The sequence below is a fragment of the Chaetura pelagica genome, unplaced genomic scaffold, assembly GCF_000747805.2.
Source record: "Chaetura pelagica isolate M959 unplaced genomic scaffold, ChaPel_1.0 scaffold207, whole genome shotgun sequence".
NCBI lineage: Eukaryota > Metazoa > Chordata > Aves > Apodiformes > Apodidae > Chaetura > Chaetura pelagica.
In genome coordinates, this window is record NW_009953929.1 from 2,224,405 (window position 1) to 2,242,479 (window position 18,075).

General features: G+C 40.7%; 1 protein-coding gene across 1 annotated transcript in view; it reads left to right on the forward strand.

Moving 5' to 3' along the window:
- NYAP2 (neuronal tyrosine-phosphorylated phosphoinositide-3-kinase adaptor 2) overlaps positions 1-18,075 on the forward strand; it is a 122,338-nt gene that overhangs the window by 56,428 nt on the left and 47,835 nt on the right. The gene's annotated exons all lie outside the window — the stretch shown is intronic.

The window sequence follows — 18,075 nt, forward strand, 5'->3', positions numbered from 1 at the left end:
CTTTCACCAAAGACTTTGATATGTAGAAAGATCAGATTACAGGGTTTTCTTTAAATAAGCAGTCAAATTTAAAAGTCTAAGATACACTCAAAAGTGGTACAATACGGTGTTTGGATGGACAGGCTGATTTCTAAAATGCTTTGCTGGCATCCAGAGAGGCTCTATTTTCACCTGTGCACTGCAATGATAACATTTGTTTTGATGAATGTATTTTCACAGTGAAGCTCTGATTCCACCAGTGTGGTTTTCATATGCAAGTGATTAAGTTTTCCATATCTGGTATTTCTCATTCTAGTATCAGTCTTTGAATTCAAGAAATTGGAAATTTGTATCTTTCCAATTTGAGGTGAGAGAGTTGATAGGATACAACATTCATGTTCTCCTAGGAATGTATTTGGAAGCTCAAGTCTAAGAACATGCAGGTTTAACTTTCAGTCACTGTTTTCCATATGGTACCCAAATATCTATATATGCATGTGTCTTACACATTTGCTTGTGGTATTTCCAGGCTGAATGGCTGCAGTTTTTTCTAGGAACTATGGAAAACGATGAAAACCCTCTATTGTTTCTCCATCAACCATTGTGAAATCTCTTCAAAGGAATTGTCACAAAAATGTTCCCAGCTCATTTGGCTTTTTTATAATGTCTATTGTCTGTGGCCACTTTGAAAAGGAATTTGTTACATTTCCTAGGCAACCAGGGACAGCTTCACTATTCATTTTTATTAAACTTGTTTCATTTTTGCTTTTTAATAATGGTCCAGTTTATACAAACAAGAGCAGTTTCTTATGGTAACTTTTACACTTTTCCTGATTGTGGTAAAGTCAAAGTATTGAATCCATCTCATCATAACTACCATAACATTGAGATATGTTTTGAATATGAGCCTGACTGTACTGCAGAACAAAGTGGCAAAAGAAATTTGCTGATGAACTTGAAAGACCTTTCCCTCCTGAAGCACAAATAGCATCAATAACAGCCACACTGGATCAGTACACTTTTCCTGCTTCCAAATTTGTGGGAGTGTGAGAATCTTCCTTAAAGTTGCGATGACACTTATTAACCCTGTCTCATTGTGCAGCAGTGTCATAACACTTTGGTTTGTGTGTTTCATCCCAGTCTACCTTGGCTCTGCCTGACAAAGCATTCTCCAGCCTAAAGGCCTCCTTCTTTTTAACTTGCCTTTAATTTTGTTGGTGTGTTTCCACACTGTTGTGTTCTGTCTTATGCTTCAATATTCCTTTTTTACTCTTCCGGCTACCCCTCATATGCACCCACTGAGCACCTCCCACCCAATGCATTTCTCCTCCATTACAGATATCTAAAAAAGTTGTTTTTAAAAATGTGGGTTGTCTTCTCTGCAGAGTTTTCAAACTCTAGTAGGAACAGCAAACAAATGTAGCTGTGACCTATACATCACACATTGGAAGTGAAGAGAGAGCTGAAAAGGGTAATTTTAAATAACTCTTCAGTGTGGAAAGCATATCTAATCTTGATCCTGAAAGGCTCTTTATTGAGAAAATGTAGGAGTTTAATTAATTGATGTGCTTTTAGTGCCCAATCTGACAGAAAAAAAGGATTAATAAAACAGTATAATTGATGAATATAACAACCAGCCTCAATCAGTGTTTTCTGATCTGATCATTGAAGGTTTACAGATCTACTGCAAGAAAAGTTTACAGATCTACTTACAAGAAAGGTTTATAGATCTACTGCAGTGCAAACATAAATGAGGAGAGTGAATTATAGTTTGAAAGTAAACTTTTTGTTAAAATTCTGTTTAGTAATATGAACGATGACTGTTATATAAATAAATGCCCATAAAATATATTAAATGTAATTTATACACTCATTTATGTACATTGAAAATGCAAATTGTGTGTGACTACATGTGCATACAATGCAAATTAAATGCACATAAATGCAATTCAAAACAGAGTAGCATTTTCAAAATGCTATTTCTGGCTGTAATTCTGCTCCTCTCAGAGCCCATGGGAAGTTTAGGTCTGATACATGAAAATGCTTGCAGGGTTCCCCAGCTCTTGAACTCAGTTTGTTTAGCGTTTTCTGTCTGAGTGTCATGTGTGGAAGGAGTGATCTGCTTTGCTCTTTTCTGAGCCCCTGCAGTGGAAGCCCCTCTCTGTTGCTCAGCAATCTCTAAAGGTGGGAAACTTGTACTGAAAACTTTCTTCTGGAGAAAAACAATTATAATAACTGTAACTGGGGTCACAGTCTGGCTGCTCTCTCTCATAAATCTGGTTTTCTGTCACTAGACTGGTGTCTCTGCTTGGTAAACTTGATCCCTACTACCCACATTTAACAGAACTTGGATTAAAGGGATTTAGCACTTCTGCTGGTTTTGCATGGTGCTGATTTCCTTTCATTCCCTATTTTAGCAAGCAGTGAATATAACCTGAACTTTGAAAGTGTCTTCTGCAGTAACCACATCATGTCATTCCTTATTCATGCATCTTTTCATCTGTGGGTACTAAAGGAAGAAATACCACTAATGAGCCCTATTCAGACCTAACGAGTCTAAAGGGACTGACAGATGGGTTCTGGTGGGTATAGCTATGGGCAGTTTAAGATGCTACTGCTTCTGGGCTATTTGCTTGGCCTCCTGCCAGATGTGACAGCCCAGTGCTGATGCAGCAGAAGGCAGTATTTTGGAGAGACGGGTACTGCTACACCACCCTGCTGCCGGGCAGGAGCTGTGGCAGAGACATGGGGTGGGCAGGTCTGGTGAGAAGCACTTCCCTGTGGCCAAGTCTGCCAGAGCCCTGGGCAGCCAGCATGAGATGAGCAGGTGACTGTCACAATGCGCTCCCTCATAGCGAGGGTCTGTGGTGACTGCAGCCTGCCAGGCTGCTGAGATGTGGGCCTGAGAAGAGGAAAGGGCAGGCTGTGGGGCTGTGGCAAGATGGGGGTGCTGGCTTCTTGAGTTCCAGCCTCTCAAGACTCCCAGGGCATGGGCATCTCAACTGGGTGCTCAGCTGGAGCCTCATGTGTCATTGTGCCTGAGAGGCGTGAATGCTTGCATGTTGTGCACTGTAGGATTTATTTTAGCTCTTTTTACTCTTTCCTATACCCTGCTCTGTATTTTAAGCACAGCATTTTCACATAAAAAGTTGCAGCTAATGTTCACCTTAGCTATATAGGTATAATGCCAGCCAGTATTCAGCCATGTGTAAAGCAGTATCTGTATTCCTTCACATACCTTAATCTGATTCTTGATCTCAGTGCTTCATTACCCATTATTTTTCATATGCTGTAATGTGTCTCTTGCAGACTGTGAGGTTTGAGACAGCTTAACTTGAAACTAACTGTGCACACTGGGTGAAGGCAGCTGGCAATGATAAAATGAGTCAAAGACAGGGTCAGAAAACACATGCTCTGTAGTTAGTAAAATGAGGAGGATTTGGCTCTTAACTACTGTACATGACTTCTGAGAACTACCCTGAGTGTCCAGGTGGCACTACATACATGCCTTTGGCAGCACTGGAGTAGTGTAGTCTCTACTAGAAACCTAGTACTGTTTTCTCTTTTCTCAGCCCTGTATCTCAGCAGCCTCCTTGCTGCTGCAATGGTTAAAGGGCTGGAGGGCAACGCTGACCCAGCTTTGCTGTGTTACTCTCCCCAGCAGGGCCTCTGCTCTGGTTTGGCCCCTTTGGTTGCGAAAGCCACTTGTTCCCACTGACTTGCACCACAGCAAGAAGGACACAGCAAATATTTTAGTCAATTCTCTAGCATTTAATATCTTAGAGATTTTCAAAGGCTTTGATTTTGGGGGTGGGTGAGTGGGATAGGTTTTTTTGAGGCTTGGTTTTCTTTGCTTTTGCTGAGATTTTGGTTTGCTCCTCCCTGCAGCGACTCATTTTTCAGATGCAGCTCTCAGAACTGGGTTACTTTCCTGTGCATACCACCTCCTCCAGCCCTTCATCTTTTCTGTTTTCTGGTCCCTCAGATAAGGGAGGGCAAGGGGGAAGGAAAGAATAAAAGCAGCAGTTCTGGCTGTTATAATAGCTTTCTGCGCAGAGCAATGAACACAATGCAATTTTTGGAGGGATTTATAAACAAGTTTTGAAGTCACAGAGGGAGTATGTTCTTACCCTTAAGGCACATATGCATACTCATTAACGTTAATGGAAGCTGCAAGCATTGAACAGAAAATAGACCATGCAGTGGTAAAAGACATGAAGATCTAGTTACCCACTTGGGAATTGCATTGTGCCCAAGACTTGGCAGTTGGTACTTTAGCTTTGTTGTGCTAGTCTATCCTGTGTACTTAGTGTTCCCTTTTTTCTCTTCTTAATTTAACAAAGTTGCTTTATGTATTCCTCATCTCTCTTTTCACATTAGGATGTTGCTCATTTGCTGAGAAACAGTACACCTGTGGAAGAAAGCACCAAATTAAATGTGCAGGCCCCCTGCAGTACAGATCTCTCTCTGCTCTGGAGGGTGATAGAAGCTGTGATGTTATTGATAATGGAAAAGCCTTAATAATGCGAGTTCGGGGACTGTTGTGCTGATTTACCAGATTGACTGCACATACAACCAGTCCAGGAGGAGGCTGCCTGCCCTGAGCTGAAGCTGGTGAACCCTGGTAAATGCTTGTTATTCCTGCAGAGCATGGGGGCTTTTCCACACTTTGTACCACAGTGCTCCAGGTCTCGGGAGAGTTTATAATCCTGATTGCAACCCCAGGCCCAAACTGTGCTTGTGAATTCACACCATTTTGCCCTGGAATTAGCAAACCTCAGGGCAGTGTTGGGTATAATGCAGACATCCTGAGCAGGAGCCTTTCTCCAGTCTGCTGCCACCCAGAGATCCACAGACTCTAGGGTCACTGTAGTCCCTGGACACACCAACAAGTGAAAGAAATGTGAGCCACTCAGTCATGCAGTCAACTGGGGTCTAGGGGAGAGTATTAGCCAGGTTTCACATCATATAAAAGTCACTAGGCTGTTTTTAGAGCCAACCAAGCCCTGGAAATACTTCAGCTGTACTCTTAGTGTCTGAATCAATAATCTTTACCAGAATGACCACAAAGAAGTGAGTCTTTGAAGAAAGCTATCATGTGGGTGCTCTTGTCCACTGCATGGTTAATTTTCAACCTTCATAGATAGCCCCTATGTAACTGGAGGATGATAGTGTAAATAAATCCATTCATTATCATCAGGTCACTTGTATGTAAAGCCTGGATTTCTGCTAGAAAAAAAACAACTAAGTCATTATATTTGTGACTGTAATTCTTTATTATGTTTATACCCCAGGGAGCCATAATACTGGGCCTTCTCAGCATTTCCACTGTGAGCTGAAATACTATGAAGCACTAGATTTTTGCATTATTTTGCATCACTGAATGGCTCTGAATTCAGGGCTATGAGAGGAAGGGAGGAGAAATCCAGGTAATTCTCTTGCTTCATTTTGACAGCCCTTCAGAATCTGTTAGGTAAAATGAAATGTCCATGAAACTACAAAAATAACAATTTTGGAATACTCCTACTACAGTTCTGTTTTCCATACTGTCTTTGGCTGTCTGTTAAAGACTTTGCAGACAAATGAGCAAGAGCTTGAGGTATCAGCCTGAAATCCTGAAGTCCCTGTTTACTCTCAGAGCTGGTCTGAGATAATAGAAAAGTTTGGCAAAACTTTTGAATTAAGCTTTGGAATTAAAAGAAAAAAACACAAAACAGCTGCAGTTTTTATTCTACAACAAATGCATTGAATTTCCAGCTCTTGGTCTTATCTTATTTTTACTGGGTGCCCTAATTCTGTTCTTACTTAAACAATCAAATGAGACAAATCTTTATGGAGCATGACTGAGCTCTCAAAACATTTCCTGCCTAGAGGTTGATACCAGGGAAGGCAAAAACTCTACACTCACATTGGCCTTAATGGGAATTCACCATGCTTAGCAAAATCACATCCCAAGAGATTCAAGTCTGGCTCCAGGTGAGATCCAGTCATGGCTATCCTCTGTTTCATTGGTAATTTCTTTCTAGTGACTGTTTGAATACAGGAGTCTTGGTAGGTGCACTGGCTTGCTGCTTTCATCTCTTCCACTTGGCTTAATGCTGAATGACATCAAGCAGCATATGCCTGACATGCTACAACTGTGTTTGGCACTTCATGATTTTCAATTTGTGTGTGTAAACAGTGCTGTGTAGGGATAGCATCCACAGCAGTCACAGCTCAGCAGAGCACAGCTTCCTTTTTGCAATGCCACCAGCTTGCCTGGAGGTCACAGTCTACCAGCCTGAGCTTTTCATAGATGCACAAGGGGAAAAAAACCCAAGCATACACAGATTTTTTTAGCTAATTTTGATTGTTCACAACTTCAAACAGCTGGCATGTCAACCAAGAAGCACATCCCCCGAAGTCTAGTGTGACTTGTGGCTGGCTGTTGGTTCAGGGTGCGAGAAGGCTTAGATGTGGAAAGTAAAAAGCTGGAGCATGGTGTACTTGACATCATCAAGACACATGGCTGAATATCCATTTCCAGTGCAATGGTATAATATTTGTCCTGGCTTCCATCATTTCTCTGAGGTAATGATGAATAATACTCTCAAATTCACAACCACCTTGCATGTAATGATTGAATGATTCTAGCTTCTCTTAATTTTCAGTAATGTAAAACAAATCTAGTACTGCAAGTACAGGACTTTCTGAGCATAAACATGCCTGGAAAAATTCAGGTCTGTTTTAGGAGCCTTTAGGAGTTTTATAACCTTTGGGTTCTTGGCTCTAATAGTGCTTTGTGGGATGGAGATTCCTGGCATTTTGTCCTCCATGCATGACTGCAGAGGGAGCTGTCTCCCATTTCCTCTTGGTAGGATACTGAAGGATGACTTGGCTATAAATCTTGCCCTAGGATCAGTGTGACAATGACAAAAGTCTCCTCAATTGGGAAAGGTCTAATGGGATTAGATTTTTGCTTACGACAATGGAAGTCTTAATGCTTGGATTTTGCTGAATCAGATAGTGAGCAACCATTTGATTAAAACAACAAAAAATACAAGCAGAAAAAACAAGTTTGTGAAAGTGCACCAAGTACAAACTTGACACTATCACACTAGTGTGGCTCAAAAAACTTGGTAATATGTCTAGGCTTCTTATTTTCTTAAATACAAGTTTTTTGCAGACAAAAGCATGAAAGCTCAAGGCGTTCTGTGGTTTGAATTATTTGTTATTTTCTGGTAAAGATGAGATTATTTTTGTGGCTGTTTTGGATAAATATCTGCAGTCACTAATTTCTATGAGATCCCAGACTTGCAAATACAGGTTTACATGGGAGTAAGTGTTCTGCCAAATGGAGGCTACTGTAAATAATACTAACCATCTCACAGTGGGGTAAGTGGAGAAGGAACAGGGCTCTTCACAGCTCTTCCATTTGCTTGGATGACCTTGAGCATTTCACTTGACTCAGTGTCCCAAATTCCTCTTTTGTAAAATAGAGATGGTGACAAGGGCTTTGTTTTGTGAGGTAGTTTGCAATTAACTTAAGAGTATTTCTGCTCACAGTCAGAACTTGGGCTAATGGGACGTGTGAGTGTTTTTGTGAACAGCACTGTAGAAAGAGGGTTTTGAGAGGAGAATGGAATATGTGAACAAGACTATCCTCGCTAAATTTGAAGTTCCAAACATCTGGCAGGGTTTCATTTGTGAACTCAGGGTATTCACTGTGGAAATGAAGACTTCAAGCATCTTCTCTGCATAGGAACTACTCAAGTTCTCTTTCCCAGCCTCTTGTTGGTATCTCTAGTGCTGCAGTGCATGTAAAAGGATGGCAAAACTTGGGCTTTGGTTGTGGTCCAACTCTGTGAAATGCTGAATGCTGTTGGTTTACAGCACAGACCCAGGTGATGGTAGGTAACAACCCATCTCAGAGCTCAGGCTGTTCTGTGCTGTCCTGTACCAGAGGCTGTGCCTCAGTGGTATGGATGAATTCCTGCAAAGAGCTTTGCTTCTGGGCAACAGTAAAATGAAGTAGGCTGTAAACACAGGGTTACAGGAATAGCTTCTGGTTTCCTGTGGTGGTGCAAATGCTTGAAGTGTGGGTGCTTCCCTGTATCCTAGTGACAGTGGGAGCAGATCCTTGTTCAGTCTTCATGGGGGAATTCAACAGCTGCAAGATAGGATAAAAAAGAGTATTTCTTAAATTAATAGTTGCTTGGTAAAGGAAAGGATAAGATACATTATCTGAGAAAGCAGACTGGGATAACAGTTTCAGCAGTGACTTTTCAGTGGCAAAACCAGCACTGGCTTTACACCCATAGTCTTGCTTTCTGCATTTAGTTTAACCGTTCAGGCTGGCTTAGGGGCTGTGTGGTGAGGATAGATGGTTCAGAGTTATAAGCAAATGGGAAGGAGAAGGGGAAAATGTAAGGGAAGGAGAAAAAGGGGAAGAGGAGGAGAGTGCAATGTATGTGCTCACTGCAAACACAGTGTGGGAGAGATAAGGGGAAATAATAACAGTTCATTCATGTAGAACTTTCAGGTGGAAATTATGATCTTGGCTCACTTTTTCCAGTCATACTCTGGCAGTTGATGTCTGCTTCTTCCTTTAGATATTGGCTAACATCTTTTAGAACTGTGATACTCCTCTTGCTTTAATTGCCTTTAATTTACCTCAGCTGTTCAAATGTTTTTGTTAGAGAACTCCACTTTTCCTCATTGTTCTGTCTTCTGTCTCTTGGTCTTTTTTCCCTTTTTTTGCAGCGTGCTAGTTTTTAATCAAATATCTTTCTTGTTCACACTAGTTCTGCCTGTGAGTTGAACTGAACAGGTTCTGCAGTCGTGGGTGAGGAAGGAACAGTTTCTGGCAGCAACCTCTTTGTTCCTTTTTTTGCTCCATCTTTGTCTTTTCATCCTTTGTCTCACTTCTCAGGTGGCACAATGAGGTTAAGCCTGGCATTTTAAAAAGGAGAGGGTTGTTCCAAAGCTTGTCTGGAACTGTGTACAACACTGCCCAGATGGTACTGTTTGCTGCAGCTATGCCAGGCAGCATGACTCTTCTAGAGCAACACTATTGCAGGCTCTACTAGTTCCACTGGACCACTCTGCAAATAAATGCAATATGAGATTGTAGATGCCATGTGCACAGAGAAGCTCTGAGTGGGCGGCAACTGATAATGTGTCTTGTCTGTGATTTTGTCAACATTTTATTCAGAGTTGAGGAGACAGGAGTTACCCTTATGGAGATGGAAGGAAATTGAATAGCTGTGAGGCTCTTTTCCTGAAGCCGATCAAACTGAGTATTTCAGTAATGCTCAGCCTCTGGCTGCAGAGTGGTTACATCTCTGGGGACTGCTTCCTGCCTCTGAGCTGCTCTGACAATGCACTGTCCACTTCAGCTATTATGATATTCACCCAAAAGATCCTCAGTGACAACCTGCAGGAACTGCTTCTGCAGGGTCACCTGGTGTCCTTTTGATAAAGACAAGATTGCCCCTTTACATGAACTGATTCATTGGGACTCATCTGCTTTCTCAATGTTCCTGCTGTGGTGACTCATTCGACCCCTGCGATCAACCTTGTGCTTTGTTTTGGAATCAGAGCTCGGTGTTGGAAGGGCCTGCCCAATGTGTCATTCACCAGCAGCAAGAGGCTTTTATATGATGGCCTCAAGGAAAAATACTGTATAAAGCCCACAGAATTTTGGTGGGAGAGGAGGTTAGTGAAATCTGTTGGTTTCTTAGTGGTGGTGGAGGACATTGAGGAGGCATAGCAGTGTTTGTGGGGCTGCCATGCCTGTGGAATAGTTGGCCACAATGTGTTTCATGTTGGAGTCCCCAGGCGGTCAGTATTAGGCCCACATCACCTTGGTAGGTCTGCCAGCTTGATATAATGGTCTGACAATATTTTAGAAGCTCAGCAAATAGGTTGCTACTTATGTAGGTAAATAATGTACTTGATCTACTTATTGCATCTGTAAGTAGAAGATAAGTGTTACTGTGGATCTAAAACATTAAGAGTTTCATCTCTGGACAAATTATTCAGGTCTTTGTATATAGTCACCATTAGTATTTTGGACAGGATGTTTGTGAACCAAAGCAACAGTTAAATCAAGTGAGAAAAAACAGACTGTTTTTCTAGATGCATTAAATAGGTGAGCTAAACCTACTGCTTCATTAAACGTTTGTCCTCCTTCTATCTTGATTTCCTTCTTTTCCCTGTAAATTGTTTGAGTCCACTATTTGGGTACAGGTACTGGATTTAGAAACCACCCAGGGCCAGGAACTTTTACAGACATAAGTTTCATTCAGTGTCTCTCTAATACTGGGTCAGAAAGCCTCTGTACTGTACCTGCTCCAAGGTGTTAATGAGAAGTCCAGCAAATTATTTCCCGTATCATCTCCCGCAGCTACGACAGCCAGTCATCAATAGCACGTTGTTCCTGCAAAGCCAGGAGTTGCATTGAGACTGGAGCGTGCCTTTGTTTCTATGAGCATTGCCAGATGATACCACAGAGGCCTTCAGCGTCCTTTGGGCAGCAGATGATGTATGAACAAGCAGCTCTGCTGTCAAAGGCTTACTGGTATCACAGTGGTGTCCACTACCTACTGAGCTCATGTGGTGTAGGTGTCTAAGGCACGTGTTGGGTTAGTGACCCACATGTCCCACATGTTGGTGGGACTTAGCTCTTCACATATACCCTGAAGTACCCCTCTCTGAGCAGAAGAGAGATCTTTTCTTTCTGGAGGTCAACAGAAATGCTGCTGTGCTTGCAGTAATCACAAAACAGTCAGTAGAAACTCAAGATAAAATGCAGAGCGTCAGGTCTTGTGTGTGGTACTTGGGGAATGTGAGATGGGTGGCTTCAGGAAGGAGGAGGCAGGTAGTGCAGGATGACAGCTATATGACAACTGGGCTCTAATAGCTGCACCACAAGGAAGATGCTGGGAAGGGGGGGGCACAGTTCTCAGTGTGAAATGCAGTCACTTTGTGGGTAGCTGTAATAACAGAGCAATAACAGTTAATTTACAGTAAAACAGTGAAAGCTGTTCAGGTTTCATCTCCAAGATGACAGTCAACATACTATAAATGCTGCTTTAAAACTGAAGGGCTTTGTTCATGTTGCTGACCTGTGATTCTGTACTCCACTGTGACCACATTTAACTCTTAACTCTTCAGTGCTCTGATTCTGTATAGGTTCCTGCAGCAGAGCAGCAAAGCCATCAACAAACAAGGACATACACTTTGTAAATTAGTTTCTCTGCAAGCATGACTCAGTGGTTCTATTTGCGTGCTTGTCATGTAATTCATCTAATGATGCTTGTCATTGATTAATTTCCATGCCAATGACCATCCTGTACCTAGAATTCCTTCAGATTATATACAGCTACAGAATTTTTTACTGCTATTGTTCCATGGCTGCAAAATCTGTTTCACATGTGCATACTGCAGGCCATAGGAACCAAAACAAACCAGCACTTTGGCAGTATTGGTTGCATGTGTGGGCAGAATGAGGGTCCTTTATGCAGATTCCCACTTCACCAGTAATCGTCCCACAACTTCCTTCTCAGAACCTGCTTCCAGTGGAACTGCTGTAATTTACACCCATGTAATGCCATAAAACTTGGCTCCTTATGTCTGGGCATATTAATCCAAGGATGTTTCTCTAAATGGATACTCAGAAATCATTGCAACCTAAAAGAAGTTCCTGCAAGATTATTTGTTTGCCTCTGTTTGCACTCAGTTCATCAGTTTTCCTGTAAAAGGAGGAAGATTCAAATTGACTTTTCTTACTTGTCTGCAATCTTGTTTTTTCTGCTTTTCCTGGGCTGTGCTGACTGACATTAACTTTTAGATTCAGTGAATAGTACAGAAAGGCTTGATAGCAAATAATGTGTAATTATTTCTCAGGCATATCTTTTTTTCTTTGCCTATTTAAAGTTATCTGGAAAAATCAGGGACATCAATTACTCATTCTTTAAAAGAACTAGGATGTGAAGTTCAAAAGCACAAGGCTGGGCATTCAGAAGGAGACTTAATCACTTTGTAATTTCCTGAATGCTTTCTGGAGACCTTTTTGCTGTGGGAGCAGAGTTCAGTGTGTTGAGTGGATGTGCGGAGAAGTGGAGGGCTATGGAGGAGAAAACCTGGAAGTCAGTCTGCTCTGGACCATGGCAGTTTGAGAAGGACTCTCTCCAGCATGCTGCTCTCTAAAGTTTTTAAAATGTCCTGGCACCTCTCGGTCTGCCTTTGCTTTGGTGATGCAGAGCAGAGGACCTGCAGCCCCTACCATGCTGGGAGGAGGCTCTGGCAGCAGGGCAGCTGGTGCAGTAGCTTGCCCCATGTGAATCCTCAGCAGGTATGGCTGCCTTGGCATGCACAGCATGTAAGGAGCCAGGCTATTAGGGCTGAGAATTCAGTTTTGTGGCCCAGTTACACAGGCTTAAGCTGAATCTGGCAGTAGCATGTCTTCAGCCACAGTGCCTATCAGTTGCAGTAGTTGTACTGTTGAGTTAATGCAGAACTGAATTTAACTGCAGGACCCAATTCTGCTCTGTGTTATACAGGTGTTTAATTCTGTAGTAGCACTACTGCAGCCACTAGCTTTCCACGACTTTGAATTAGAGCAGAAATCAATCATTTTAAAAGCTGAAGGAAGTTGTAGCCAAAATAAAGGGACCTGAATGCCATTGAAGAAGTCTTGTTAATCATAGCCTTGAGACATCCAACTAGCACATCAGTTGTATTTTATGACACACTCTTTTAGTCTTTTCATTTTCAGTATAGTTTGTCCTCTTTAAATGTCCAAATAATTTCCACTAAGAGCTAATAGATTCAGGAGAAGAAAAAAATATGTATTGCATAAAATAATTCTACTGAAATCAGCTACCACTTTCAAAGCTGTTTGAATGAATCAGATAGTTCTTTTATTTCTTCCACATCCTTTCTCTCTTTACTTTTTGCCACTAGCATATTTTAGAAAAGGAAAAAGTAACCTGGAGGGAATGGACTTGTGTCCATCAGGACACTGCTGATGTTACTTCAACCTAGTGATGACGTTTCTATAGACATTTGCCAAGATGCGGTTTTGTGTGTATATTTTATGGCTGCTCATGACTGTAGGAACACTTGCCTGCAGAAATTCCTTGGAGAAGAAAAGATCCGTGTTCGACACTGCACATCTCCAGTAGATACATTTACATTCACTTTTGTTTTCTACTACAGCTTTCCAATGAGGGGAATCATTGTGCAAGGGCTGATAGAAACAAATAGATTAAAAACATTATGTAAAATATCTCTGAGCCTAAACTGGCAAAAAGGTAGTTGGTGAAAGTAGCATTAAGTAGTAAAATGACAGGTGAGGCCTGGTGGCCTGTGACAAAGAGATGAATTAAACTCAGGTCTCCTGGGTGCCAATCTTCACACAGTTCAGAGGACTGTGCCTTTTAAAAATCAGTTTCACTAAGAACATTCAGACTTCATCTACAGAGATAATGAGATCCAACCCAATGTAAGCACCAGTGCACAAATGCACTGAAGATGATGTCCAACTTTGAACAAGCAGTTCATTTCATTAAAGCCGGTGGGGTTATTCATAGTCTTGAACTTTAACATATATATAGGTTCTGTGCTACCCTAGAGCTGGGTTTTCTCTGTTGAATTATGTGATGTAATTCAGAATCTGTGCATCGTTGATTCCGTATCCAGCACATTCAGGGTTTCATTAAAGAAATTCTATTTCCTTTCACTCCTGGAGGCTCTTTTTGATACAAGTAACCCTCCAAATACAGCAAAATTAATTCATTCTGCATACAAAGTAACATTTTAAAGAATTAAAAAGAAAAAATAGGCCCCAAATCATTCCTTCATTTAGAAAGAAATTGAATGCTGGATCATCTTGTAGAAATTGAAACAGGGGAGTTTTCCTGTTACATATATTTTTATTCTGTTTGTTATGGTGAATAATGCAATAAATTGACTTGGTTTCAGAACTGCAAAAGGTGGTAAAACACCCACAGGACAACAGAAAATTACAAAATTAATTTTAGTTTTTAGATGTTTTCACTCATTCCTTATACAGTGAGCAAATAATAAAAAACAATCTGATAACACATTTTCATATTTCAGTCTCCCCTTTAAGAGTAAAAAAAAAAAACAGTTTAGAAGGAGAAGATGAACAGAAGCATTCTGTATTTCCAAAATTAACTATGAAGGGCAGATTATCTGGGCATATCTGAAAGCTATGTGTAACCTTTGCGCTACAAATATCTCATTTCAAAAATGTCATATTCTGCTTATTCACTAGGGCTTCCATAAGGCTATTTAAAGCACTGTGCTTCTTGCTTCTAGACAAGAACTGAAGTTATTACAGCCTGCATGTTTTGTTTCACTTGCAGTTTATTAGAGCTAGATAATGGCTTGATAGTAGGATGTGATTAAATGCTGAGAGTTCCTGCCCAAGGAGTATAAACACTGTGAAGTTCAGCTTTGTTTGCAAGGATCATTGTGCCTCCGGTTTATCAGCTGTGGTAGTCTGGGTGGTTTTTATGCAAAAAAGGATCCACTAACACATCAGTCTGAGCTCCTGCAGCCTCCACAGCTGGGCAGCTCCTGCATGGACAGAGGACCATGAAATTGGTGAGCTCTTCCTCTGGTCTGCTCAGGCTCCTTGCAGGCCTGGTAGTCCCTTGTGTTCGTGTGTGTCTGTAACAGAAACCCTCACAAGAGCTTTGTGATCCACTTTTGAAGTGGCTGTTTAAGGGAACTTTCACCTGGCAGGGAGAGAAATAGTCCTCACTCTCATTTCCTCTGTTTAGCTTTGGATCAGGCCCTGTGTGCTCTGATGTATGAGTGACAGGTTCTCAAGGCGAGTTACTGACAACAGTTGCACCAAGGATGTAGTAATCTATGTTGAAAAGCATTAATTACTCCATGTTTAGAGCTGACAACACAGCAATATGTGTATCACCAATATGTCAGCATGGTTTGCTTTTCATAGGAGTTTATGTTCCCAGCAGGCACCGAATGCTTTTTTTGCCTGATAAATGTCAAGTACTTAAAGCAATCTTTCCTGTTCCTCTCTGGAGACTGCCAAATAATCTCCTTTCATTGGTTATGGGATCTTGCCAGGGCTTCTGCATTCATGCACATTTATCCCTGCCAAATGTTGGTAACACAGGAACTGTATAAATACTCTCTGCTCCTTTCATTAGCTTTGCACAGTTCTGTTCGGTTGCAGGATTCCTATTTGTTTTTGGGGGTTTTTTTTTCTGTTACTCTGGATGGAGCAGTAGTTCATGATCCATATTCCCTTATCGAGTATGCTGTAGAGTTTAGCCCTTGCTATGGAGCTGTGTTTCAGGGTAGAAACCTTTCTAATTAAACAGCATAAGCATCTTGCATCATTGGCTTCTTTAAGCTAATTCAGTTTGCCTCCTGAATGCCCCACTGCAGCTGAGGGGAGTTCCCAGTAGATGTTGAGCAGTTCCTCTGTTCCCAGTCATGATAAAAAGATCCCTTTGCTATTTGCCCTATGCATTTACTTGTGTTTTTTTCTCTAGGAAGTTTTATAGTACCAAATGCTCCTATTCCATGTAGCACATAGGAGCTTCCTCTGTACTTTTATAAGTTCTATAAAATATTTAAAGCATTTATTTTAAAATTTTAGTTTGATAAGTTCAGTTTGTTAAGGAGGGGGAAAGATCTCAGCAACATACCATGTCCTGGAAATAGATGCCTTAATAAAATAATAAGTGGCAGAGGAAAAAATGCTTTTTGCAGAAAATGGGAAGTAAATCATTCACTATGTCTGTTTTTAGTCTGTGTATCATACAGCAAGACTGACACATTTGACCTTTTTGTTGAAAATGTCACCAAGATATTTTAGTCTAATGCTACATATCATGAAATGGCAGATGAGAATTCTCTGTGTGTCAGTGTGGTACCTAATTTCAACCCATGCAAAGATACTTTACAAGACTAGATGGCAGAATGTCACTCATTTTCCCTTTTCTGTAATGTAATAACTTGTGAATGTTGCATATACAAGTCCAAACACCTAAGAACAGGTCTAGACTACATGGCAGAACCTCTTCAGTTGGATAAAATCTGTGAACATGTAAGGCGGGAAGAGTCTAAAGATGCTATTTCCAGCAATTTGTTTGAAAACGCAGTACCCTTAAACACATTCAGCTATTTTTAGGTAAAAATATCAGTTAACACTAGCCTTGAATGACCTCCAGCACAAGAGCATCTTTCAATTACTTTGTCCATCATTAACATCTCTCAAGATGAAGAGATGGAAGAGTGGGGATGTGGCTGAGACAGAGCAGGTTCTCAGTGTGACACCAGAGATGTAGAAGACAGCCCAGGGAACAGGGGTGTGGGGAAGGCAGAAGAGCAGGAAACATTTGTATCTCAGGTATCTATTAGGGTGGCAGCACTGGGAACTGAAGAATGCAAAAAGCCTCTGTACACAAAATACAACTTTCAAAAGCAGTGAAGTCTCTGATCTTTTAGCCAGTCTAAAGTGGAGTTCAGGTCCTCAGCAGCATGGTTCAAAATGATCTGGCAGTTTGTGCCTGTTTCCTCATTTTAATGGTACCAATCTGATTGCTTTTGCTACGCTTGTAAATCAAATTAACAGAGGTGGAGAGTGGACTGAGATCAAATTTTATGTCAGGAGAATGTATATGAACATAATATACAAAGAACAGACTAAACAGAAAAGAAAGTGATTTAGCTGGAAGCCTGGCAAAGAAAAATCTGCTAGTATTATCAAATACATCAGGAGTAATATTTTTTGCAAAGCCCAAATGATTCTGGTAGCCTACATATCATTCCCAACAGTCTATTCTAATACATCCAAGAAATTTAATTTGGGTTAATTAAAAAGACAAATTTAAAGTGTATTAGGATATATCCATGTAGTGGAAAACTATCAAGCTACCAAATACTCTTATCTGTGGTAGCTTTTGCATGTCCCCAGCCTGCTGCTGAGTGGAACACATTAATTGGAATCATCATGAAAGAATAACTTTTTTTTTTTCCTCTAGTTCTAACAAGACTTCTTTTTGTTTTGTTGTACTTCATTTATATGTTAAGCTTTAATGCTGTCAAGGAAGAGTAGTCTTATTACTTCATATATGTGCACGTGCATACATTCACAGCTCCTTATTCCTAAACAAAACTGGAATCTTGTTTCACGTCTGCCTTTATTGCTATGCCTTGTAAGAACTGAAGAGAGGTTATTTAGCAGCTCAAAGCAAAAGTTTCATAAAGTGATAACATTGTTTAAATCCTCTTCTGAAACTGACCAGTTAGTTCCAGCATGTTAGTAAGATGCTGAAATGCAAGCATCTTCCACTCCTGTGCTGGTGTCCTCACAGGCTGTCAAAATACTGTCCGTCAGCTGGCAGAGCAGTGCCAAGCTGCTGGCTTTCATCATATGGTTGAGACTGTTTCTAAAAGAGGTTTTTTAACTCCATGAGCACTGCTTGCTGGGTTTAATAATCAAAATCAGCTGGCCATTTTCTCATGAGTCAGCAGAGGGTGTCTGGAAATCTCTCTGAGCACTGAGTGTGCAGTGGCAGATTTGTAGCAGAGCATTGCAAGGAGCAGCAAAGTTTGGTAAGACAGGAACGCTCCCATTCTAAACTGGCATGTCAGTTTGGTGTTTGTTTGGTTTAGTTCATTTCTTTTTCATTTGGGGAACTTACCAATGAGGTATCAAAACTTTAAATCCAAGACCTGTTTGCCCTATAGGAATATAAATTAGATGTAGTGTATGTGGTAAATTTTGTTTCTGAATAAGGTTGTTTGGTCTGCTTAGGGTAGAAAAGGACTTCACCCACATATTTAGTGAGACATTTTATTAACCTCAACATTTAATGAGGTGTTTTAACTATTTAAACAAAGTGGAAAAAAATGCAGTTTCCATTTTTTTCTTGATTATTTTATTAATAAAGGATATTTTCCAAGAAACTCTTGACATCTCATTTCAAATTAATTTCATCTCAGTGTTTTGATTTATAATTTCAAAGACAAAATTATCTATTGTTTATAAAAGTAACCTGTTTGGGAAGGACCTGAGTCTGAGAAATAACTTTGTTCCCCCTT